The 24,647-nt window shown below is 46.6% G+C and overlaps 1 protein-coding gene across 2 annotated transcripts in view; it reads left to right on the forward strand.

Moving 5' to 3' along the window:
- The first annotated feature begins 2,968 nt into the window (after nt 1-2,968).
- The window catches only part of Usp7 (ubiquitin specific peptidase 7), a 96,511-nt gene continuing 74,832 nt past the window's right edge, over nt 2,969-24,647 (forward strand). For both annotated transcript variants that reach the window (XM_063269283.1, XM_063269286.1), the window contains exon 1: nt 2,969-3,115. The gene's annotated coding sequence lies outside the window, so the exon portion shown is untranslated. The remainder of the gene's footprint in view (nt 3,116-24,647) is intronic.

Below are 24,647 nucleotides of genomic sequence, written 5' to 3' on the forward strand. Positions count from 1 at the left end.
TGTGTGTGTGTGTTCGTGCATGCTTGTGTCTTTATTTGCCACTATCCTGGGTGGGTCTGGCCCAGCTTGCAGACTTTGGGCTCTGGCTGCCTGTGTCTCCTCAGGGAGCCAAGTTCTTTCCCGCCAAATCTGAAAACAAAGGTTCTCTTACCTTTACGCTGCATCATTTTTATTGAGGCACTATTATGTTTTAGACGGTGTCCTAGATACTTTATAGGGGCATTTTTCACCAATAATTTTGTTTCCTAGAAGGTATTAAATCTAAGGCTTCCAGGTTGGAGAGGTGACTCAGTGGCTAAGATCACTTGTTCTTACCTAAGACTTGGGTTTGATTATAAGTATCCTCAGGGTGGTTTGAATATTCTTGGTCCAGAAGTGGCGCTATTGAGCGGCATGGCCTTGTAGTCGGTGTGGCCTTGGAGGAGTGTGTCACTGTGTGGGTGGGGCTTTGAGACCTTCCTCCTAGCTATGTGGATGTTCATTTTCTCTTGGCTGGCTTTGGATCAATACGTAGAACTCTCAGCTCCTCCAGCACCATTTCTGCCTATACGTTCCCATGCTTCCTGCCAGGATGATAATGGACCTCTGAGCCTGTAATCCAGCCCCTACGGAATGTTGTCCCTTAAAAGAGTTGCCTTGGTCACGGTGTCTCTTCACAGCAGTGGAAACCCTAAGACAGTGACTTACAATCATCTGGAACTCAGGCCTCCAAGGACTCCAGGGGTGTACATGGTTCACAGACCAAACACTCACACACACAAAATAAAATGAATACATCTAAACAGATACTTAAAGAAAAAAACTAAGCCTTTCCACAGATTGGACTAATATCGGGCACCTCCATGTTTAAAGACAAGATCTTCTGTCTGGAGATATGGATCAGCTCTTAAAGGCACTTCTGATCTCCTAGGTTTTTTGAAACAGGGTCTTAGTTTCTTTTCAGTATCTGTGACAAAAGACCGCCACTAAGGCCAACTTATACAAAACAAAGCATTTATTTGGCTCGTACAGTTGCAGACAGAGTCCACGTCCATCACAATGGGGAGCATGGCAGCGGGCAGGCTTGGTGCTGCGGCAGCAGCTGAACTCTTTTTTTTTTTTGGTTCTTTTTTTTTCGGAGCTGGGGACCGAACCCAGGGCCTTGCGCTTCCTAGGTAAGCGCTCTACCACTGAGCTAAATCCCCAGCCCCTTCTTTTCTTTTTTTCAGAGCTGGGGACACCGAACCCAGGGCCTTGTGCTTGCTAGGCAAGCGCTCTACCACTGAGCTAAATCCCCAACTCCAGTAGCTGAACTCCTACAGTTTGATCCACAAGCATGAGGCAAAGAGAACTAACTAGAAATAGCACTGGCTTTTGAAACCTCAAAGCCTGTCCCAGTGATATACCTACAAGATTATACAACAACTGGCCCAAACAGTCCTACCAACTATGAGTCTATGGGGTCCATTTTCAAACACCACAGGATCTCATGTAGTCTAGACTGGCTTCTACATACTATACAGCTCAGGCTGTCTTTGAACTCTTGATCCTTCTGTCTCCAGATCCCAAGGCCTGGGATTTAAGCACGCACTACCAGATCCCACAGTATACACTCTGTACATATACTCTTACTTTTGGCCTCATTCAGTTCACGTATCTTGGTGGTCAGATGACGGTCAGTGAGTATGAGAGCAGACAGCACAATGTCAATGGATGCCCACAAAGGACAAGGATTCAAACTCACCTCCCAGAGGACTTCTTTCTGGAGTCCAGAGTGCAGCTGCAGATGACTGGACAGCTGTAACAGTGGGACCTGCCTTGTCCTGTCTTGCCCCTCCCCTTGTGGGTTGAGTCCTTACACAGTAGTGAAGTGCCAGCCAGGAACGGTGATGCTTGCTTGTTATCCCAGTGCTTAAGGGGATTGCTGTAAGTTTCAGGCCAGCCTGGGCTGTAGAGGGCCCTGGTGGGATGACAGGGGTGTGACAACCAGTTTAACCTGATACCAGGAATCAAACCTAGGGCCTCTTACACTTGCCCAAGCCAACTCCAAGCATTGATAACAGTGTGCTCAACACAGCATGGGTGGGTTAAGCGCTGTTCTGTTTCTCAACATGCTTACCGCGTTCCTCCTTAACTCTATCACCACCACTTATTCAGTTTGCTTCATAGGGAGAACACCGTAGGTGCTAGGTGCAAGCTTCCTCCCCTGAAGAGTGCCTGGGGCACAGCAGATATGAGGGGGTATCAGAAAAAAGCAACACCAAATAGGGACTGATACACTTGTCAGAACCCTTGTTCAAGGACAGATGTTTCCTTAGGAAAGCATTCTGAAGTATTAGTTCCTCTTGCTCCCCACCCCCTTGCGATTGAAAACAGCCAACAGCGCGCTCCATTCCAGAATACAGACTCATCTGCTGCCGTCTGCAGCTGTATTCTGGACTTCAGAAAGTTCTCAAGTAGGTGTTAGAATCCACGAGCAATCAGCTGTGAGCACTTGGCTCCAAGCTGGAAAGGAATTTGCTTTCGGTTTCTGATATATCCCAGAGATGGATAGTGGGCAGTGCAGCTCTCATGGACTCTTTGTCCTTAGGTCACCGAAGAGCCCGGAGATGGGCCACAAGGATGTGATCACTGCTATTCTTTCCCACTCTTATAGATGTGCAATCCTCTAGAAACCAAAAAGGGACAGTTGTGATGCCCTGGTAGACTCTAGAGAGGTGAGTCCCCTGTACGCGGGAGTCACAGGTCCGCAGGAAGTTTGTGTTCTGTTAACAGCACTTGCTCTGCATCTCCCGTGCTCTGGGCAGTCTAGCTTTTAGACTCATTTTTAGATTTCTTTTCTTTTTTCCCTTGAAGGTGCTGAGAAATTAACGTAGGAGCACGTTCACGCTACGTAAGTGCTTGTGATGGTTTGAATATGCTTGGCCTATAGGAAATGGTACTGAGGAGGTGTGGCCTTGTTGGAGGAAGTGCGTCACTATGCAGGCGGACTTTGAGGCCTCTGCTCAAACTCCGCCCAGTACGGGGAGAGGATTTTCCTGGCTTCTTTTAGACCCCGATTTAGAACTCTTGCAGCACTGTGTCTGCCTGTACGCTGTGATGCATCGTCACAATGATGGACTGAACCTCTGAAACCGTAAGTCAGCCCCAGTTAAGTGTTATAAGAATTTATAACACTTTATAAGAGTTGACTTGTTCATGGCGTCTCTTCGCGGCAATGCAACCCTAACCCAAGACAGTGCACTATCACTGAGTAACATCCCAGCCCTTAAAAAAAAAGTCTCATTTTGGTTTTGTTTTTTTGGTACAGGGTCTAGTGTCACCATTCCTCACCTCAAATTTGATATAAGCTAAGAAAGGCCTTGACTTTCTGATCCTCCTGCCTCCACCTCCTGAGTGCCGGGACTATTCGGGCACTACCATGACGGGATGGATCCAGAGCTTGCTTCATCACTATCTTTCTTTTTACTTTTTTGTATTGAAAGAAAAATCTCATTAAATTGCACACGTGTGCTTTGAACTTTTAATCCTCCTCCCTCAGTCTCTCAAGTCGCTAGAATTTACAAGTCAGCACCACCAGACCAGATTCACTCAGATCAGCCTCATGACATCTGTTCCAGACACGAGGTTGTACAGTGGTATCAAAATACTATAAATTGCTCAGCAGTCTTGCTCAGCAAGTTAAAGTTTTTGCTGACAAGCAGGACAAACTGAGTTTGATCCCCAGGACCCAGAAAGTTGTCCTTGAACTCTGTTCCTATGTTGTAGCATGTGGCACAGGTACACACGGGAGCATGCCTGTCTTGTAAGTACATGAATTTGTGCGCAGGTACATAGAAAGCGCTAAATTGGTTTGAGCTAGCAAACCCCCATGCAGGGGTTTCTTCCTAGGGAGATACTCAAAGATGCATCCCTAAGGCTTAACCACAAAGGCGCTTGTCCTAGCTTTCCAGAGATCCAAACTATTGAATCCAATCCAGTTATCTTGCAGAAGAAAATACCATTTGACTTAGCAATGACACATCTATGCAGTGCAGCACAAGTCAGCGTCAGCCAGGAAAAATATTGCATGGGGGCCAGGGTGAGAAACTGCAGCCTACAGACAAAACACGGCCTGCTCCCTCTCCACCCTGAGAGCCAAGAGCAGTTTGACATTTCTGAAATGGTTTGAAAATCGAAAGATGTATGGAATGATCTAAAATTTCAGTTTAAACTTATACTGGAATACAGCCATGCTTACTCTGGGTGGGTGTCTGATGTGTGACTGCTTCATACTGCAGATGCCACGTGGACTATGAAGTCACGTCCTATCCCTCCTGTTCCTGAGAAACCCTTGGACCTGTCATACCTGTTGGGCTGGGTGTGCTGATTCGTGCCTTTAATTCCAGCACTGGGAGGCAGAGGCAAGTGGGTCTCTGAGTTTGTAGTCAGCCTGGTCTGCATAGAGAGTTCCAGCCAGTGAAAAGCTGTCAAAAAAGAGCAGAGAGAAAAAAAACAGAAAAAATTTTTTTTTCTCGAGACAGGATTTCTATGCGTAACAGCCCTGACTGTCTTGAAACGACTCTGTAGACCAGGCTGGCCTTGAACTCGTAGAAATCTGCCTGCAACTGCCTCCTGAGTGCTGGGATCAAAAGTGTGCCACCACCACGCCAGCCCTCCTGGTTTTTTGTTTTGTTGTTGTTTTTGGCAGAGTTTCACTGTGTAGACCAGGCTTTGGACCTAAAATGATCCTCCTGCCAGCGACTCCCAAGATCAGGGATTGTAAGCGTGTGCCATAAATAATCTCTCTGTCTCTTTGTGTGTGACAAGTGAGTATTGTACCCTTGATTCGTTGACACTGGAGGTTTACGCCAGGTGTCTTATTCTATTGCTTCTGCCTAATTTTTTGAAACTGTCTCTCATGGAGCCTGGGGCTCCTTCACTCAGCATTGCAATTTTTCTGGCTGGTCAACGTAGTCCAGCTACACGTCTGACTCTGCCTAGACCCAGCGGGGTTAAGCCATCGCAGCAAGCTGGATTTACTTGGGTTCTAGACATTGAACTCAAGTCCTCATGCTTGCACAGCAAAGCCCTTACCCACCGAGATGTCTCCTCAGCCCTTTTACCGACATACCACCGGTATACAATATACCACCACTTGAGTAACAGGAAAAGGTATACAGCACATCTAATGTTACAGTGCAAAGAGAGAAAAGAAGACTAGGATAAATATAAACATACTGTAATACCACACTTGTCTTTGGAGTGGAGTCAGAGATTTTTAAATTTTCTTTTAATGTGTCCTGAATACACGATTTATTACTATTTTGAATTCATGTTTATGGGTATTTTGCCAGTGCGTATGTCTATGTTTGACATTTGTGTAGTTCTTTTGGAGGTCAGAAGGAAGAGCCGGATCCCCTGAAACTGGAGTTTCACATAATTGTGAGCCATTGTGTGGATCCTGAAATCAAACCTGCATCCTTTAGAAGAGCATCCTATGCTCTTAACTGCTGAACCACCTCTTTAACCTCTGCCACCTACACACACACACATACACACACACACCCACACACACACATACACACACACTCACACACACACGCACATACACACATACACACACACTCACACACACATACACACACACCTACACACACGCACATACACACTCACACACATACACATACCTACACACACACACCTACACACACATACACACACATACACACACACTCACATACACACATACACACACCTACACACACACTCATATCACACACATATACACTCACACACACACACTCACACACACACTCACACACATACACACTACACACACCTACACACACTCACACACACCTACACACACACACACCCACACACACACACATACACACACACAGAGTTTGTAGGGGGCGGAATTCCTTTTTTGTTTCTACTTGCAGACAATATATTTTGATGTCTTTCCTCTCCCCTACTCCTCCTGGATTGTCCTTCTTCCCTCCCCACCCATCTTTCTTTCTCTTCTCCTTTCAGAAGCAAAGCAGCAGTGCTCAGAATAAGCCCAGTTGCTACTCTCAAAGTTGCTTTGACCAAGAGAGCTGACGTTCCTGTTTGGCCCCACAGGGACCCCTTTTTAGCAAACAGTGACTATCCCAGAAAGTCTGCCTCTGGGGGGGGCAGTCTCTGCAAACGCCACAGGTAGCAGAGTAAGGATCTCCATGAGACAAGGAAATCTGGTTCGGCAAGATTTAGCAGCCTGTGTTAAGACCAGGGCAGTTGATTTTTGACTTATTTAAACACAGTACAACTTTGGAAAAGGTTTTCTGGTGGCAGTTGTCACAGTAATGCTTAGGGCGTGACTACATCACTATTCTTCTGCGAAGTACAGAGGCAGAAGCAGGGAGGGGGGCACCACCTTTGATACCTGCTCACCAGACACCACTACCCCCAGCCTTTTCCCCCACCCCTTTCCTTTTTGAGACAGAGGTTCACTAAGGTAGCCCAGGCTTGGTTTGGACTTAAAATGTTCCTCCTGCCAAGGCTCCCCAAGGTCAGGGATCATAAGCTTGTGCCACCACAGCTGCCATAAATACCATCTCTGTGAGTGTGTTTGAAACTAGCCTGGTCTACACAGTGAGCTCTAGGACAGCCAGGCTGCAGAAAAAAGAAAAAAAAAAAAAAAAAAGAAAAAAAAAAACCCAAAAAACAAAAAACCCTGTCTCAAAAGAGGGCAGGGGTGCTCTGTTGACTGAGAAACCGCACTCGGGATAAAGGTCTAAAGAGAAAGCATCTAGGATAAACATCACTGTCTGGGGTGGGGTGGGGTCTGGCCCTACCGACTGCAGAGATCCCTGGGTTATTAACTACATCCATTCCCAGCTCTGCAGGTGGGAATAGGTATACAGGCCTCTGCTGAAGAGACACGCCTGCTTGTTTAACATTCCCGATTTCCCTAGTGCTGGCTGTGAGCACAAGGATCTCAAGCTTTATAACATCTACCCCGGTGTGCACAGGGTCACGGGGTAGTCTCTGCACAGACCTTTCCCTAGGCAGGAAGCTATTAATTAAGTCGGAAATGTATAGCCTAGGTCATTACTTTTTGATATTGGGTCCCATGTAGAGTAACACATGCTAGCTTTTTTTTTTTTTTTTTAAATGAAAACAGGGCTTCTCTGTGTACTCTTGGGGTTGTCCTGGAACTTGCTCTGTGATCCTGGCTGGTCTCAAACTCATGGAGATCTGCCTCTTAAGTGCATCACCACTGCCTGGCCCCAAGCTGGCTTTTTTTTTTTTTTTTAAGATTTATTTATTTATTATATGTAAGTGCACCTTAGCTGTCTTCAGACACACCAGAAGAGGGCATCAGATTCCATTACAGATGGTTGTGAGCCACCATGTGGTTGCTGGGATTTGAACTCAGGGCCTCTGGAAAAGCAGTCAGTGCTCTTGACTACTGAGCCATCTCACCAGCCCAATGGTGTACATGTTTAATCCCAGAGAGACAGACACAGCCAGATTGTATGAGCCAGGGCTACACAGAGCTCCTCCCTAGAGCTCTTGAACCATCCCTGGGATGTTCTGAAACATCAACTCAGTTTCTCTTACTGAGATACTGGGGATATGGGGAATGTATAAGAATCCTAGGAGAGCAGGCTGTGGTGGCACAGGCTGTTAATCCCAGCACTCTGGAGCTTGAGGGAGATGGATAGCAGCAGGTTCCTGACCAGTCTGATCTACATAGCCAAATCTTGTACTTTGGTCTGGATGTAAAATATCTTCCATAAAACATCTCACATGTGTGAACACTTGGTCCTTGGCTAGCAGTGCTTTCAGGGAGGTAATGGAACCTTTAAGAGGTTTGGCTGGAGGAAATGGGTCAAGCCGTGAGTGTTCCGACATGGCCCTCCTTCTAGCTCCCTTCTCTTTGCTTCCTGGCCTGAGATGTCAACACACCACCCTGGGCCCTCTGCCAGGCCTTCCCACTGAGGTAGACTGTATTTCTTAAATTGAGCCACATCCTGAACTGTTCCCGTAACATCTAATATTGGCCAAGAAAATGTGTCTGTGGGGTAAAACAGTTGTTATTCAAGACTGATGTTTGATTCTGGAACCTAGTGTGAAGGGAGAAAAGTGTCTCCTGAGAGTTATCCTTTGACCTCTGAATTCGTGATATGGCATGAGCATGTGTAAACACACACTGGCGCGCACACACACGCACACGCATGCACACAAATAATTAGTAAAATAAAAACAAAGAAATTGAGGAAAGGGGAGAAGGGGGTTGGGGATTTAGCTCAGTGGTAGAGCGCTTGCCTGGCAAACACAAGGCCCTGGGTTCGGTCCCCAGCTCCGAAAAAAAGAAAAAAAAAAAGAGGAAAGGGGAGAAGATCATAAAGTATTCCCCTCGTAATCGCAAGGACACAGGTTCAGTCTCTAGGACTGCATTAAACAGGCACAGTGGCAGATCCTTAATCCTAGCTTCTTTGATGTCGAAGCAGGAAGAGGAACCGTTCAAGATCCTCCTCAGCTCCCCCAGGAGTTTGAGGCCAGCCTAGGGTATATAGTTTGCTACAGTTTCAGCCACTCCTTATTACCGACCAGCAATATTGAGGCTAAAATTGAAGCACTCTTTTTTTTTTTTAAGTTTTGTTTTTTAAGGGTTTTATTTATTTTTATGTTCTGTTCACTGGTGTTTTGCCTGCACATATCGGTATGAGAGTGTCAGAACCCTGGAACTAGAGTTAGAGGTGGTTGTGAGCTGCCCTGTGGGTACTGAGATTTGAACCCCAGTCCTCTGGAAGAGCGGCCAGTGATTTTAACTGTGAAGGCATCTCTGAAGCTCCAAATCGAAACACTGTGACCAGAACTTTAGCAAAGTGCTATGTCCTTAAAAAAGGGGTGGGGGGCTGCTGGAGAGATGGCTCAGTGGTTAAGAACACCGACTGTTTGTTCTTCCAGAGTTCCTGAGTTCAATTCCCAGCAACCACATGGTGGCTCATAACCATTTGTAATGGGACCCGATGCCCTCTTCTGGTGTGTCTGAATGAAGACAGCTGTAGTGCACTCCCATATATAAATAAATCGAGAGAGGGGGGGGGGAGAGAAAGGCTTTTCGCCATTTCAGGAGGATCTTGGGAAATTTGCAAAGAAAGATTATTCAAGCCTCCCTGCCACTACTTAGTTCCTTGAGCTTGACTTTGCGAACTCTAGACGCACAAAGAAACCTGTCAGAAACTGACATGATGAGGAAGGCGAGGGTTGAATTGGGGGACGATGATGGAGAAAGCTAGAACTTCCAGAATTCACTTTAAACGGAAGAGAGTCCTGCGAGGCACTGGGAAGCAGCAGGTAGATGAACTAAGCAACTTTCGGATTGAGGCAGGAGACCAGTTTTCAGCAACATGCATTAGAATGCAGCTACATGATTCAATATATTTTTCTTTCCAAAAAGAAATAATTGAGCATTTATGTTGGGGATTGGTTCTAATGCTTTGAATTAATCCAAGCTCCCAAATCCGGAATCTCTGTGTCCTATTGCTGAAGGTCCTTGTCCCCAATTGGTTTTTGGTCGATCAATAAAGAGGCAACGGCCAATGGCTGGGCAGGTAGACTGAGGCGGGACCTTTAGATTTGCATGGACTAGGAACTGGGAGAGAAGGAGGAGGCAGAGATCGCCATGATGGGGAAGAACAAAGACTAGACCAGAAGGCCAGCCCGACACGTGAGAATTAGGGAAAGCGGCCACACGGGCCACTTCCCCACTTGTCCACTTGTGTTTGGGGTAGCAGAGATGAAGTATACATTTTAAAAGATGTTAACTCAGGAGTACAGGAGGGGAGCATCGGGAAGGATTAGAAACGCCCAGTCTTTGAGCTAGTCTAGGCATATTAAAATTAACTGGCGTGCCTGTGCGTGCGTGTTCGCGTGCGCGTGCTCGTGCGTGTTCTACTCAAGAATCCAGGTAGCTCTTGGGCGAGTGCGCACATGTCAAGAGTATGGTATGGTTAGCTAGTTACCACTACTCGTTTAGACTGCTGTTTAACTCAGTGGTGGTTGCTCGCCTAGTAGGCAAGGAGCTCTGGGTTTGAATCCTAACACTACCAGAAACCGGAAGAGGAGGAGGAGAGGGAGGGGGAGAAAGAAAGGGAGGGAGAGGAGCGGGGGCGGCAGGGAGAGAAAGCTAGAGGTTGAGCAGGGTGGCACATATCTTTAAGTTACAACATTCAGGAAGCAGAGGCAGGTAGCTCTCCATAAGTCTGAGGCTAGCCTAGTTCCGGAGCCAAGGCTACATAGGGAGAGCTTGGAGGGAGGGAGAAAGGGAGGGAATGGTTAAGGCTTGATGCGGGGGCCCAGGTGGGTCGTTAGCTCTGCTGTTCTTCAGTCTCATCTGCTTTGCTTTTGTTTAAAAATTTTTAAGGGCTGGGGATTTAGCTCAGTGGTAGAGCGCTTGCCTAGCAAGCACAAGGCCCTGGGTTCGGTCCCCAGCCCCGAAAAAAAGAAGAAAAAAAAATTTTTTAAGAAGACCTTTAAAAGTGTGCCCCTGGGAAGGGGGAGAGTATATAGAATAGTTGCTGGGATATGCACAAATACTTCCTGGAGGGACCGACTGACAGTAAAAAATTTGAGCATCTGAAGCTGAAAAATTGGGAAGAGACAGGCAAGGCAGGAAGACTACTACATCCACATTTTGTTTTGCTTTGAGGCAGGGTCTCTCTGTGTCATCCTAGCCATCCTGAGACCAGACTGGCCTCAAATTCTTATAGATCCTCCTGCCTCTGCCTCCTTGAGTGCTGAGATTAAAGGCATTATACTACCAGGCCCAGTACCTCCAAAGTTCAAGAATTAGGGCAGTGTGCCACTGTGCCTGATTTTATGAAGTGCTCGGAACCAAGTGGAACTATTAGAGATCCTGTCTCAAAAAACTTTCACTATAATAAAAAGAAAAGTATTATATCATGGGGCTGGAGAGATGGCTCAGAAGTCAAGAGCACTGACTGCTCTTCCAGAGGTCCTGAGTTCAAATCCCAGCAACCACATGGTGGTTCACAACCATCTGTAATGGGATCTGATGCCCTTTTCTTGTGTGTCAGCGATGGTGTACTCACATACATAAAATAATAAAAATAAAATCTTTAAATTTTTTAAGTATTATATATATTATATGTAATATATATTTTATTATAATAAAAGTATCAAAAGAATGTAGAAAGGTAAATATATTTTAAAATCAAATTCTAAAGTATAATACAAAAATGTCAAATATTTTTAAGATTAAGAAAAAAAGTTAGGGGGTTAGGGATTTAGCTCAGTGGTAGAGCACTTACCAAACAAGCGCAAGGCCCTGGGTTCGGTCCCCAGCTCCAAAAAAAAAAAAAAAAAAAAAAAAAGAAAAAGAGAAAAAAGTTAGGTCTCATACCCAGGACAAACACTGAGGTACCTACTTAACACATCAATGCAGAACTGGCCACCAGGGGCTGGAGAGATGGCTCAGCGGTTAAGAGCACTGACTGCTCTTCCAGAGGTCCCGAGTTCAAATCCCAGCAACCACATGGTGGCTCACAACCATCTGTAATGGGATCCGATGCCCTCTTCTACAGTGTTCTTTTTTTTTTTTTTTTTTTTTTTTTTTTTGGTTCTTTTTTTCGGAGCTGGGGACCGAACCCAGGGCCTTGCGCTTCCTAGGTAAGCGCTCTACCACTGAGCTAAATCCCCAGCCCCTACAGTGTTCTTATATATAATAAATAAATCTTAAAAAAAAAAAAGAAAGAAAAAAGAAATGGCCACCAGGTTCTCAGAGCATCCCTCAGTCCCTGCCTGTTACAGGGTATGGCTGGCATACCCCGCCCCCACCCTAAACTTCTGCAGCTCAGGGCCTGGGCCGCTCTTCCCTATGTGCTCCAGTTATTTAGTTACCTGGTCTCTTCATCTGCCCTTACCTCTACTGGTCTGGTTCCCCGCTCTTCCCTCCCCCTCTGCTCTCTTGGCCTGCCTGGTTCATTGGTTATGGCCACTCTGGACTCTCCCAGATGTCTCTGCCTCTGGCTATGCTCTACCTCCCTTCTATCTACAGTAAACTCTCCTCCACTCTCTCTAGGAGCAGTCCTGTCCTTTCCTCTCTTTATTTCTTCTTTTCGTTCATCTGGTGGCCGAACTGCAGGAGTGGCATAAATGAGTTTCTCAGGCTCCAAACCAAACTGCTAATCTGACTCTCCTAAGATATGTACAGATTGTTTCTGCTGCCTTCTGCCTCCCACAAGATTGGATTCCAAAGTCTAGAGTCCGGTTCTTCAGCTGCTGCGTCCTTCTCCCTGCTGTAAGCATTAGACTCTCACCTACTCCTTTGAAGTGCCTCTCTGGGCTCTGGCCTGCTGTGCCCTCAGGTGGGCATGGCCACACTCTGTCTGTGCTTTTCTGGCTCCCGCAGTCTGCTACAGCCACCTGGACACTTCCCCTTTCTCCTGCTCTCTCCTGTCTCCTCTACTGGTACCCCAAGCTGCTTGCTTGGTTTACTATTACTACAAAGCCACTCCAGCAAGCTCCTCTCACCCCCAGTGGGCTCCAGTCACAAGGAGGAGGAAACTCTGTGATTTGAACTCTCTGACAAGTTCCCCATTCCACTTGGGAACACCCTGATGGAAATTTTTTTTTTTTTTTTTTGGTTCTTTTTTTTTCCGGAGCTGGGGACCGAACCCAGGGCCTTGCACTTCCTAGGTAAGCGTTCTACCACTGAGCTAAATCCCCAGCCCCCTGATGGAAATTCTTGTTGCCTCCCCCAGGAGCTGAAGTCCTTTCTGTGGCATCCTGGGATCCTTTTCCCTGCTTCCTCCCACTTGAAGCTACCTACCTACTGTCTCTGAGCCTTCCCGAGCAAGAACATCCATTGCTGTTTCCTGTCTCTTCCCCCTAGGAACCACAGTCCCATTACTGTCTGGGAAGCTCTGGTTCTCTGCTCCCTCCTAAGGTTTCCTCGCTTGCTTGGAGCTGCCTGCTCTGTCTTCCTTGTTTGCTCCTAGCCCTCTCTTCTTCCCACACCTTCTGCTCTCAGCTCCCTCTTGGAGCTTTACAGAAATCCCCTCCACTTTCTCTCTACCTCCACAGACCCAGGTTACACTACTGCAGCTTGGCCTCGGCACACATCAGCAGCCCAAAGTCAGTGCACTTGATTTCCAAAGTCTGGAAGAGTAACAACCTTTGCCACCACACAGGCGTCTGTTATCTCTGGGGTTCTGCTTCCCACTCTTCAAAATCTCTTATCGCTGTGATTTCTCTGTGTTCTACTCTAAAAAAGAAATCTTTTAAGAATATACTGTAGGGTTGGGGATTTAGCTCAGTGGTAGAACGCTTGCAGGCCCTGGGTTCGGTCCCCAGCTCCGAAAAAAAAAAAGAATATACTGTAAACTATCTCAGGATTTATAACTTCGTTGTGTATGGTTTAAAATCTATATAATCTGAAACAAAATTTGGCTCTAAACTTATAACAAAAGCTTATAATTAAAATCTATAATGGATTTATACATTGGAGATATATATATACATACACACACACACATATATACACACACACACATATATCAACTCTTGTTTAAAATATACTTTAAATATAACACAGATCCAGCGCTTACTTAAAAAGAGATCTAAAGGGTTGGGGATTTAGCTCAGTGGTAGAGCGCTTGCCTAGCAAGCTCAAGGCCCTGGGTTCGGTCCCCAGCTCTGAAAAAAAGATAAAAAAGAGAGATCTAAAAAATTGAAATTTTAAGCACCTAACACATGGTTGGCAGCCATCTTTACTAAGGTTAAAGGGTAAATGTCATGTGACTTCATTTTAAGATTACTACATGGTATACAACAACAATTATAAAACTTCTTAGTCCTAATGAGCTCTGTGCTTCTCACCATGTTTTCTTTTAGATGAAGGAAACGATAGCAGGTCTCCCAAAATACTTGGATTAGTATGGACTTTTTTCTGGTAAAACTTTAAGGCTATAAGGTCTCCGCAGATGAACAGAGCTTACTTTGAGAGCTATACCTAACTACTCTGTCTTTGAGAACTGTTCAACACCAGGCTCCAACAAGATGTAGATAAGTAACAGCAGATGTTTAACAAATGTTTGTTAATGTGTTTGATAATCAAGGTCTATGATTTCCTAAGATCTGCTCAGGCTCACAGTAACACTTGTTTAGCTATTTGGATAAACTAAGTCATACGAAAAAGAACTACGATACTCTCTTTTGATACTAAAGGGAATTCAATTACATCTTCAACTCAAATTTTTAAGGCCCAGACTTATCAGGGGTGAATCTGTAAAAAAATCTTAATCTTTAAAAACTACTAGCCTTTCATAAACTGTTAAAAGTAATTAAAACAAGCAAGCTAATAGTAAACCACTTTATATTTATAATCAAATCTTTGATGTGTTTAGAACTCGACTTGTAGCCATGCCAAGTACTGATGTAATTACAGAACAGGCGTATTTAGCCTCCTTCATGTGTTTCCAACGTTAAGCCTAAAGCAAATTAGGTATACGTAGTAGATAGATGGTTCTCCAAGCCTTCAGAGATCTGCTGAAAATAGAATTCGAAACATTTGAACTACACACTGTGGATACAAATACTTCTTTCTAGTGGGAACCTGGGGGTCGCCAAAGAAGACAGATGGGGCCTAAGGACTCCACCTGAATTGTGGGAACACTAACCACTGGGCAAACAGCCCCATGCCCTGTGCTCTGCCAGGGCCCCCTACACAAACTGTAGACCTCTGGGGTTGATTGCCCTACTCTGCCTGGTCATAGTAAGGCTAGTCCCCCAAACTGCTCCTCTACAGGAAAATCTCTCAGACCTGGGTCTGACAGCCAAAGGCTGGCGCTGTGTGGCAGCTGAGGATTCAATGTTGTCCTATGTGGCAGCAGCAGACCTGTTGCCACAACCCAGCCGGAGACTGCAGGAGCCTAGGGCAATTGTCTGTGTAATGATGGGGACATCCCTGTCATTTTAGTGGATACAAAGGCCTCCTGCTGTAACTTATCCTTCTCTTATCGCTGATGATGTTGACTCCCGGCAGCTTTATCATCTAACAGCAGCAAGCACAGCAGCTCCTTTCCCAAGGCTACGCCAGTCTGCCCTTAGAATGTAAAACCCAGGCCTCAGACCTCACCAGGTCTCCAGCCGAGAAGGACAAATAATTTACCTTATTACCAGACTCTAAGACGTGATAGGTTGGCAGTAACAGGCTCAAAGTAACTTTGTACTAGTCCTTTGTTTAAAGGGATTTGCTTTACAGTGACTGCTCTCAGCTCTCAACCACCCGTGTCTCACGGTAAATGGTAGGATGGGAAGAAAAAAAAAGGCTTATTCAAGTTTTAAAGGCCTAAGAGTGATGAAAAATTAAAAACGCAGGCGTGGGCATGGAAGCACGAGCCTTTAATCCCAGCACTGGGGAGGCAGAGGCAGGCAGATATCTTGAGTTCGAGGCCAGCCTGGTCTACAAAGCCAGCTAGGGCTCCATAGAGGAACCCTGTCTCAAAACAACCAAACCAAACAAAACACCCAACGACAACAAAATCTTTTGGATTTCTTTCCCTCTCTGTGCTATTCTTCCACTAAGACCTCAAAGTTTAGTTTTGACATCAGTCAGTGGAGTTGGGAGGCGCCATCAGTCCAGCTCTGGTAAGCACCGACTCCTACTAGAGCCACAGCTGAGATTTTAAGTTTCCTTTGGTTGTCTTCTAAGCATAGACTTGAAAGTGCTTCTGATGGTGGTAGAAACATCCATCCAGTCTATACACACCCAGCCTTCTGGATAGAGGAAAGAGTACTCCCCCTTTTAACCCATCATCATTTTGGGTCCCCAAGCTTCTACTGTGACTCTTAGGTGTGAGTCCACTGCCTTTTCTACAACATGGATCTTAGTCCAGTTACAAACAGTGCTGATGCTCATGTGTCTAAAGCTTGCTTACCTTTTTGTAAACCCAGAAATCCTTATAAGCCTCAGGGAGTCAAGTTCAATCCACCTCTTATGGGTCAAAAGAACTCCAGATAAGTACTGTCAATCAACAGCCTGTTTCCCCACCTGCTGCTTTTTTTTTTTTTCCTCCCCCCCCCCCCCCCGGAGCTGGGGACCGAACCCAGGGCCTTGCGCTTCCTAGGCAAGCGCTCTACCACTGAGCTAAATCCCCAACCCTCCCCACCTGCTGCTTATTCTTGCGGGTGGGAGCTCTCCCCTCCAGCTTTCCCTGGTTTAGGGACTCCCCCTCCACCAGCTGCCAGGACCGGGGGCCTGGAGGTTTCAATGTCAGCAGGAAGTAGTCGTAGTACTTAGTCATAGTACGTAGGAAGTCATCGTCCCTTATCAACAAGAAGGCTGGGGGGGTTAAGTTTCAAACCCCCAGATGAGAGGCTGAGGTGCCTGTTTAACACATCAAAGCAGGTCTGGCCATGAGGTTCTCCCAGCGTCCCTCAGTCCCTACCTGGTGCATGGCTGGCACACCCAGCTCCCTATGCTAAACTTTTACAGACTAGGGCCAGGGCTGCCGTTCCCTATGTGATCCAGCCATTTTGGTCACCTGGTCTTTTCACCTACCTTTTATCCTTCTGGCCTATTCCTCAGGCCCCTTCCCCTTTCTTCATGGCTTGGTTCAGCCTGGTCACTCTGTACTCTCCCAGATGCCTCTATCTGTGTTCTCTCTTATCTACAATAAACCACCTCATCCTCCTCCACCACAACCATGTCCCTTCCTTATTTATTTATTTTCTATTCAGTGGCTAAAAGCTGGCTCAGTTGGGGGTTGGAAAAATGGCTCTGAGTTTAGACGAGTGCTGGTGGCTTTTACAGACAGCCCTGGTGCTGGTGGCTCTCACAGACAACCCTGGTTCAATTCCCAGCACCACACAGCAGCTCATAACTGTCTGTAATCCCTGTTTCAGTGGATCTGATAGTCTTACACAGACATACATGCAGGCAAGTGAACATAAAATAAAAACAAGGAAAGGAAAGATGCCTCAGTGGTTAAGGGCACTTGCTATTTTACAGCTGGCCGGGGTTCAATTTCCCAGCCCCACATTGGGCTCGTGGCTGTCGGTGACTCCAATTCCAGGGCATATGATGCCCTCTTCTGCCCTCCTTGGGCTCAAGACATGTAGCAGGTGCTGCACAGACACACATACAGGCAAAACACCCATTTCTACAAAACAAAAATAAGCACATGCCTTTTTTTTTTTTTTCAGAGCTGGGGACCGAACCCAGGGCCTCGAGCTTGCTAGGCAAGTGCTCTACCACTGAGCTAAATCCCCAACCTCCCCCCCTTTTTTTAAATAGACTTTACAATTTTTATTTTGTCTTTTTTTTTTTTTTTTCCTTCCCTGGAGCTGAGGATCGAACCCAGGGCCTTGTGCTTGCTAGGCAAGTGCTCTACCACTGAGTTAAATCCCCAACCCTACATGCCTTTAATCTCAACACTCGGAGACTGAGGCAGACAGATCTCTGGGTTTGAGGCCAGCCTGGGCTACAGAGTGAGTTCCAGGACAGCCAGGGACACATGGGGAAACTCTGTCTTGAGAAAAACATAAGCAAGCAAGCAAACAAAAACAAACCAATCTGGAGAAAAAAGTTTTTTTAATATTGTTTTTTCATTTTCTCTTCCGGCTGAGTATTGCTAACACCATGGTGGGACTGTTTGATTGTGGGCCCTTCATCAAATCGGTGGCTTGTAGAAATGTGTTAAAAAGTATCCCTTTGATGTAATAATCACCATTGGCTGGGGTGATCTCCTTCTAAATTCAAAACCACTGTGAGCTCCTCCAGCTTAAAGACAATTGCAGTTTCCTCAGACCTAGAATTGGGGAGCTGCCAGCTGACTGCCTCCACCCCCCCCCCCCCCCCCCGCTTGCTTGCCTGCTTTCTTCCTGAGGCTGCCTGACATCAGACTCTTTTCATGGCTCCTGTCTGACAGCAGTAAAGAGGTGACATGTTCTCCCTTCCAGAGAACCATAGACTGCATTCACAAGCAGCCTCTGGGTTCCTAGATTGCTCATCCTGTCTCCCTTTTTATCTTTTCGAAAGATCGTTTTACATATTTAGGTGTTCTGTTTTTGTGTTGTGTTTCTCAAGACAGGGTTTCTCTGTGTAGACCAGGCTGTCCTAGAACTCACTCTGTAGACGGGGCTGGCCACATATATAGAGATTTGCCTGCCTCTGCCTCCCAAGTGTTGGGATTAAAGACAAGTGCCACCCCCTTGAGGCTTATTTGGGTGTCTTGCCAGCACTGTGCGCTATGGCTATGCCTTTTGCCAGCAGAGGCCGGAGGAGACAGACAGTTTCCATGAAACAGGAGAGAGATGGGGATCATGGTTGAGCCTTGTTGTGGGTGGGACGGATAGAACCCTAGTCCTTTGGAAGAACACCTAGTGCCATCTCTGTAGCCCCTTTTCTATTTACAATTTTGTGCGGTTTTTTTTTTTTAATTATTAGTTTGGAAGATGGGTACGTATGTTCTGTTGCGTGTGTAGATGTCGAGGCCTGCCTAGCCAGCTATGCTGTGCTATTATTAATGTTACAAGGAAATTTCCTCATGGGCCGTTACTAGAGAACTTTGCAGTGCTGGAGTTGATTGCATGTTCTGTTATGTTCTGTACTTGGGCGTTCTTGGTGCTCCGGTCCCAGTAGAGGTCCGTTAGACCTGTTTTTATAGAGTTAGCCACAATCAGCTTGAACCTGAACCAACTGCCTGGCAGCTCTTCCTGCACCTGGGTGTGAGCTTTGATGGTTTTTGCCTTTATCATAAGCTCCCCTTAGAATGGACCCCAACATAAGAGAGACACCTGCACCAATATAAGAAGCTCTTTGGAATAAAACCCCATTTTAAATAAGGGTCGAGTAAAGTTTTAAGTTCCTGAGACCTCCCTAGGAGTTGACATCCTACTTGGCAGAAAGAGACATGTTACTTGTGGGTAACTGACAGCCTGGTTGGCAAGTTGGGGCATGCATGCTGGGCAAGTCAAGTTGCTCCACCACAGTTGAGTAACCCAACCTATGAAGACAGGATAAAGGCACCACAAAGAGATGTTCCTAAGGAAGTCTCCTCTCTCTAAATCCTGACTGGTAGAATAACTTGGCACAGATGTTCATGATTTCAGGCTTAAAAGCTCTATAGGATAATGGCTTGTGGTTGCCTGACTGATTGATCAGTCCTGGGGTGAATGATCAATAAACTCTGACTGAGATCTGAGTGCATGTTGTTTGTGGGGCAACTCCTGGACCCCAATAGTAGAGTCAGTCGGTCGATTCTCTCTTTCCATCTTCAGTGGGTTTTGGGGATTGAACTCAGGTCCTCAGGCTTGCACAGCAACAGCTTTACCTGCTGAGCCGTCCTTATCACACACACACACCCTTTCTGCTGCTGCTTCTCCTCCTCCCCTTCCTCCTCCTCCTCCTCCTCCCCACCCTCCTCCTCCTCTCCCACCTATTGGCTTTTCAAGGCAGGGTTTCTCTGAAGCTCTGGAACTCACTCTATAGACCTGGATGGAACCAAAGGTGGGCCCTGCTATACCTGGTTCCTACTCTCCTTTAAAGGAATTTCAAGCGATATATTTTTGAATTTTGCCCCCATGTTTTTGGTATGCCTTGGGTCATCACATTTCAGAGTAGAGCCTCTAAGACTTCCTCTGTGGAGCTGAGTGAGAATGTAAAAATTAACTGAGACTTACACAGAACATAAGTCACTGGATGGAATATAGCTTTCTAATGGCTGGGTGCATGCCTTAATCCCAGCTTTTGGAAGGCAGAAGTAGGTGGCTCTCTATGAGTTTAAGGACAGCCAAGGCTACAGAAAAACCCTGTCTCAAAAAAAAAATATATATATATATCCCCCAAAAGAAGAAAAGGAAAGAAACATAGTTGCGCATTGGCAACTCCTCATGCCACAACCTAGTATTGAGGAAGCCCTGGAAAAGGTCCAGCAGGAGCAAGGCATGGGAGTGTCCTCAGGTAGGGATGGTTCTGGGGTGCGAGTAGAAAATACTAGAGTTGGGGTATGGTAGCTCAGTGGTATAATGCTTTCATGGGTGAGGTGTGTGCTTGAATCCCCAACACCAGAAAGGGGAGAAAGAGACCACACCATCCTGATGAGGCTTATTAACCCGCACTCCTAGCACTGAGAAGGCTATGCAGAAGGACCCGCCATTCAAGCTCATCCTTGGTTGCATAACATCCTGTTGGGGTTCGGTCTGTATTGTAATGCGGAATTCTGTATCCTGAGATCTAGTTGCCTCAATTCTCTGCTTCTTAATTCTCAAGGACACAGTGCTGGCTTTTGTTTTGCAAATGTTGCTCCTTAATTTAAAACTAATTTTTGAATAAAAATGGCTACAGCCAATTACTGGAGGGAATAGTGGTAGATGGGTTTTCTGTTACCTGGTTGGGGGTTGCAGGTAGAGAGGAGGGTGTGGGAGGAAGAAGGAAGCCACCATGAGGAGATGGATGGCTAGGAGAAACAGCAAATATTTGGGGTACACCACTGAGGGAGTAGCCAGCCCAGCAGTTAGGTTCGGTGTTCCCCCAGGAATTGTCAGAGTAAAATAAGATAACCACAGTCTGAGTTTGATTCTGCTGTAAACTAGACAGAAATAATGTAAATTGGGTCAACTACAAAGTTCAAAGCCAGTTTGGCTTACAAGAGACTTTGTCTCTATTTTTTTTAGATTTATTTTATGTATATGAGTACACTGTAGCTGTCTTCAGACACTCAAGAAGAGGGCATCAGATCCTATTACAGATGGTTGTGAGCCACCATGTGGTTGCTGGGAATTGAACTCAGGACCTCTGGAAGAGCAGTCAGTGCTCTTAACCACTGAGCTTTCTCTCCAGCCCTTGTTCTTTTGTTTGTTTGCTTTTGTTTTTGAGACTCTAAATAAATAAATTGGTCTCACTGTCCTCTTTCCTGAAAGGGCCTGATGAATGTTAGAAGGCTTTGCCAGGGGGTGGAGGCCTCAGTTACCCTGGGCCAGGCCCTGGGAATGAAGCTCAATAGTGGAGTATAGCTTCTAGCACCCAGAAACAGCACCAATGTGGGCTTTGTGGTGGCTTCAAGTACCCTAAGCTTGAACACATCAGCTGCTTTCACTCGAGATCCCAAGATTCCCTCCCCATCAGTAGTTCTCATACAGTGTCTCCAATGAGTTTATTTAGAATGTAGGCACCTAAGCTGGGCCCAGTGGTGCAGGGTTATAGTCCCAGGACTGAGGCAGGAAGGCTGGGAGGCCAAGGCCTGCCTTGTCTACTGAACAAATTGAAGGTCAGCCTGGACAACTTACGGAGGGACCTTTTCTCAAAATAAAAGGTAAAAAGGAGGGGTAGGGCTCAGGGACAGACTGTTTGTCTGCGGTGTGTGAGGCTCTAGGTTCCATCCCCAGTTTAACAGTACATCTATGAATTCCTTGGACACACATGTATGCAATGGGATTAGGGCTCTGTCCCTTGGGGACAGTCAGTACTGGTTCCCATCCAAAAGGAGAGTGCCCTCTGCCCTGGGCGGCTGCATTGTGAACCCCAGAGCAGTCTCAGAGATGTTGGAACATATTTAACAATCACCTCTGTGAGCTTAGTTCTCTCCCCACAGGAAAGGATTCCAGCTTTGGCTTCTGATTCATTTCCCAGGAGCCACCTCTGCTGGACTGTCACTTTCCAGCTCACAGCTGAGACCCAAAGGGAAGTCTTCGTCCCTGAACAAAGGCATTTTACCTTCAAGCAGGTGCAGCATGCCCCCAGTGAACACAGTCACCTGTCAGAAAAGACTCCTTTATCACTAACATGGAGAGGGCTCTTTGTTTGAAAAGGTCCAGCAATTGTTTTCTTTCTTGCTTGCTTGCTTGCTTTCCCTTCTCTTTATAGGTTATTTATTTGAGGCTAGAGAGATGGCTTAGTGGTTAAGAGCACCTGCTGCTTTTCCAGAAGACCCGGAAGCCCTCTAGTCTTCTCTGGGACCTGCACACATGTAAACTCACGCAGACACATACATAAATAAAAATGAGCAAACAAATGCCCCAGGAAGGATTGATATGCTTTCTTTTATGTTATATTTACGGGTGTTTTCCTGCACATGTGTGTGCACCAGAGAAGACCAGAGCACGTTGGATCCCTTGGAACTGGAGTTGCAGAGGGTTCTGAGCCACTTGAGTGCTGGAACCGAACCCGGGTCCTCTGCAAGGGCAGCAAATGCTCTTAACCACGGACCCATCTCTCCAGAACCCTGCTTTAATTTTTCTCCTCCTTACCCCACTCCCCAGACAGGGTCTCACTATGTAGTTCTGACTGTCCTTGAACTCACTATATACTCCAGGCTGGCCTAGAACTCACAGAGACCCTCCAGAGTGCTGCTGGGATTAAAGGAATGAGCCACTACACTTGGCTTCCCCTTTCTCTTTTTAATTGTTGTGGTGGGAGCGTGTTTGAGTCAGGGTTGCCGAAGTTTCTAGACAGAAATGACCCTCTTGCTTCAGTTTCTCAGGTAGCTGAGACTAAATGTGCACAGCCGCTCCTGGCAGAGACACTAGTGTTTTATTCAGAGCATTGTTCTTTGGAATGAGATGCCTGACCGGAGCTTTTCATTCTCCCAGCTCTCTATTTTTACCTGGTAATGCTCAAATGGAAGAGACAGACATCCCCATCTCCCCTGAGCTAGTCCTCCCTTCAAGTGACCACTAGAGGGCGCGGAAACTGTGAGCTGAGGCTGAGCTCTGGGCCAGCCCCTGGGGCTGGTGCCAGGGTTCTGAGCTTTCAGAAATACAGCAGAGGAGGCCCTGCCTTATTGAACCCTAGGGAATCCAGGTCTGTAGGTGACTTCACTACGTCCCAGAGCCACATGACCTTTAAGACAGGGTAGTTGTCTGGGTGCATGCAGGGGTGGAAGTTGAGGGGGACCAGAAAAGCACCCAGAGTTCTGCAATCCCTAGCCTTGACCCCAAAAGGCAGCTTTGAGAGCCTCAGGGTCCTTTTCCAGATAGCCTGGCTGTATCTGAAAGCCCACAGGTAGGTACATTACAGGCTAGAATAACATTGTAATGTATCGGGCCAAGCTTCCTGAGTAAGTTTGGTTTTCATTTACTGTAAACAATCCTGCTTCTCCAGTGTGCCACAAGACTGAAAGGAGGAAGCGGAACAGGAGAGCTGTGAGTGTGCTCAGTGGCAGCCTGGCAATGGCTGGGACAGATAGGGCCTCCCAGAGAAAGATGCGGGGAGCCTGTTCAGTGGTGGCCCTGTAAATACCAAGGGACTGCAGACCTGGGCTAGGATCCAGCTCCCATCTACCTGCATTCTATCCTTCTCTTCTCGGGCTTCAACATAGTCACCTTGGACATGGGGCTGTAGCTCAGTGGGTAGAGCAGCAAACCCTGGCCTCTCAACACCACCACAGGAACTGTACATTGTGGTACACACCTATAATCCCAGTACCTTGGAGGTGGAGGCAAGGGATTCAAAAGTGGGGGAGCTCAAGGTCAACTGGATCCAATGAGATCTGCCTCAAAAAGGGGGAGGAGGGGACTTGCAGCAGGAAAAAGACACCTCCTCCTTATCCTGTTGTCCTTAGTTCTATCCCCAGAAGCTATAGGGTGAAAGGAAACAGCTCTCTCATATTGTCCTTTGAGCTCCTCCACATGCACATCAATCGCCACTTGTGTGACCCCTGCCTATAATCTTTGCACTGCAGATATGGGAGGTGGAGACAGGTGGATCAGAAATTCAATGTCATGCTAAGGTACATAGTGAGTGTGAGGCCAGCCTAGGCTGCAAGAGACCCTGCCTGACTCAAAGGAACAGATATATGAAGTCTCACGGAAGACAAGTCTGATGGACTGGCAAGAGGGCGCCACAGCAGAGGCACTGGTCCTCATGCATGACAACATGTGTTCAGTCCCCAGGGCCCACACAGTGGAGGAGGAGCACAGGCTACCACAAATTGCCCTCTGACTCCACAGTTGTATAAATGAATAAGTAAAATGAAAGTTTAAAATATTAAAAGAGGAGCCTGTTTGCTTCCAGCTGGGTTTCCTGAGCTTCAGGCAGCAGAGGGATGAAGGGAGGTGAATGTGCCCAGAATGTAATTCATTTTAAAGTCTTAGCATAAGGAAGTGGGTGGTGGTGCAGTTGAAAAGCAAAGTAGAAAATTTAGCCACTGGGAAGAGGAAACCAAAAAATGAACGGACATAGAAAAACAATGGTAGCAGCTACTGCAGCCCTTCCTCCTCCTCCTCCTCTTCTCCCTCCGCCCCATCTCTTTCTCCTCTTCTTCTCTTCCTCTCCTTTTCTTCCTCCTCCTCCCTCTTTTTCCTCTTCCTCTCTTCCTCTCCTTTTCTTCCTCCTCCTCTCTTTCTCCTCTTCCTCTCTTCCTCTCCTTTTCTTCCTCCTCCTCTCTCTTTCTCCTCTTCCTCTCTTCCTCTCCTTTTCTTCCTCCTCCTCCCTCTTTGTCCTGTTCCTCTCTTCCTCTCCTTTCTCCGCCCTCCCTCTTTCTCCTCTTCCTCTCCTCTTCTTCCTTGCTATGCTCCAAGGTCCAGAGTCAAATGTCTGTTTGAAGTTTTTGGACGTAAGACTTCCCTCTGTAGCCCAGGCTGGCTTGGGACTGAAGCTCCTGCTGCCTGTGGCGTGTTGCCGGTGTGAGCCACCACACCCTGAGACGGAGTCTCAGATGCCAACAGGA

Source organism: Rattus norvegicus, chromosome 10 (assembly GCF_036323735.1).
Source record: "Rattus norvegicus strain BN/NHsdMcwi chromosome 10, GRCr8, whole genome shotgun sequence".
In the NCBI taxonomy this organism is placed as follows: Eukaryota; Metazoa; Chordata; class Mammalia; order Rodentia; family Muridae; genus Rattus; species Rattus norvegicus.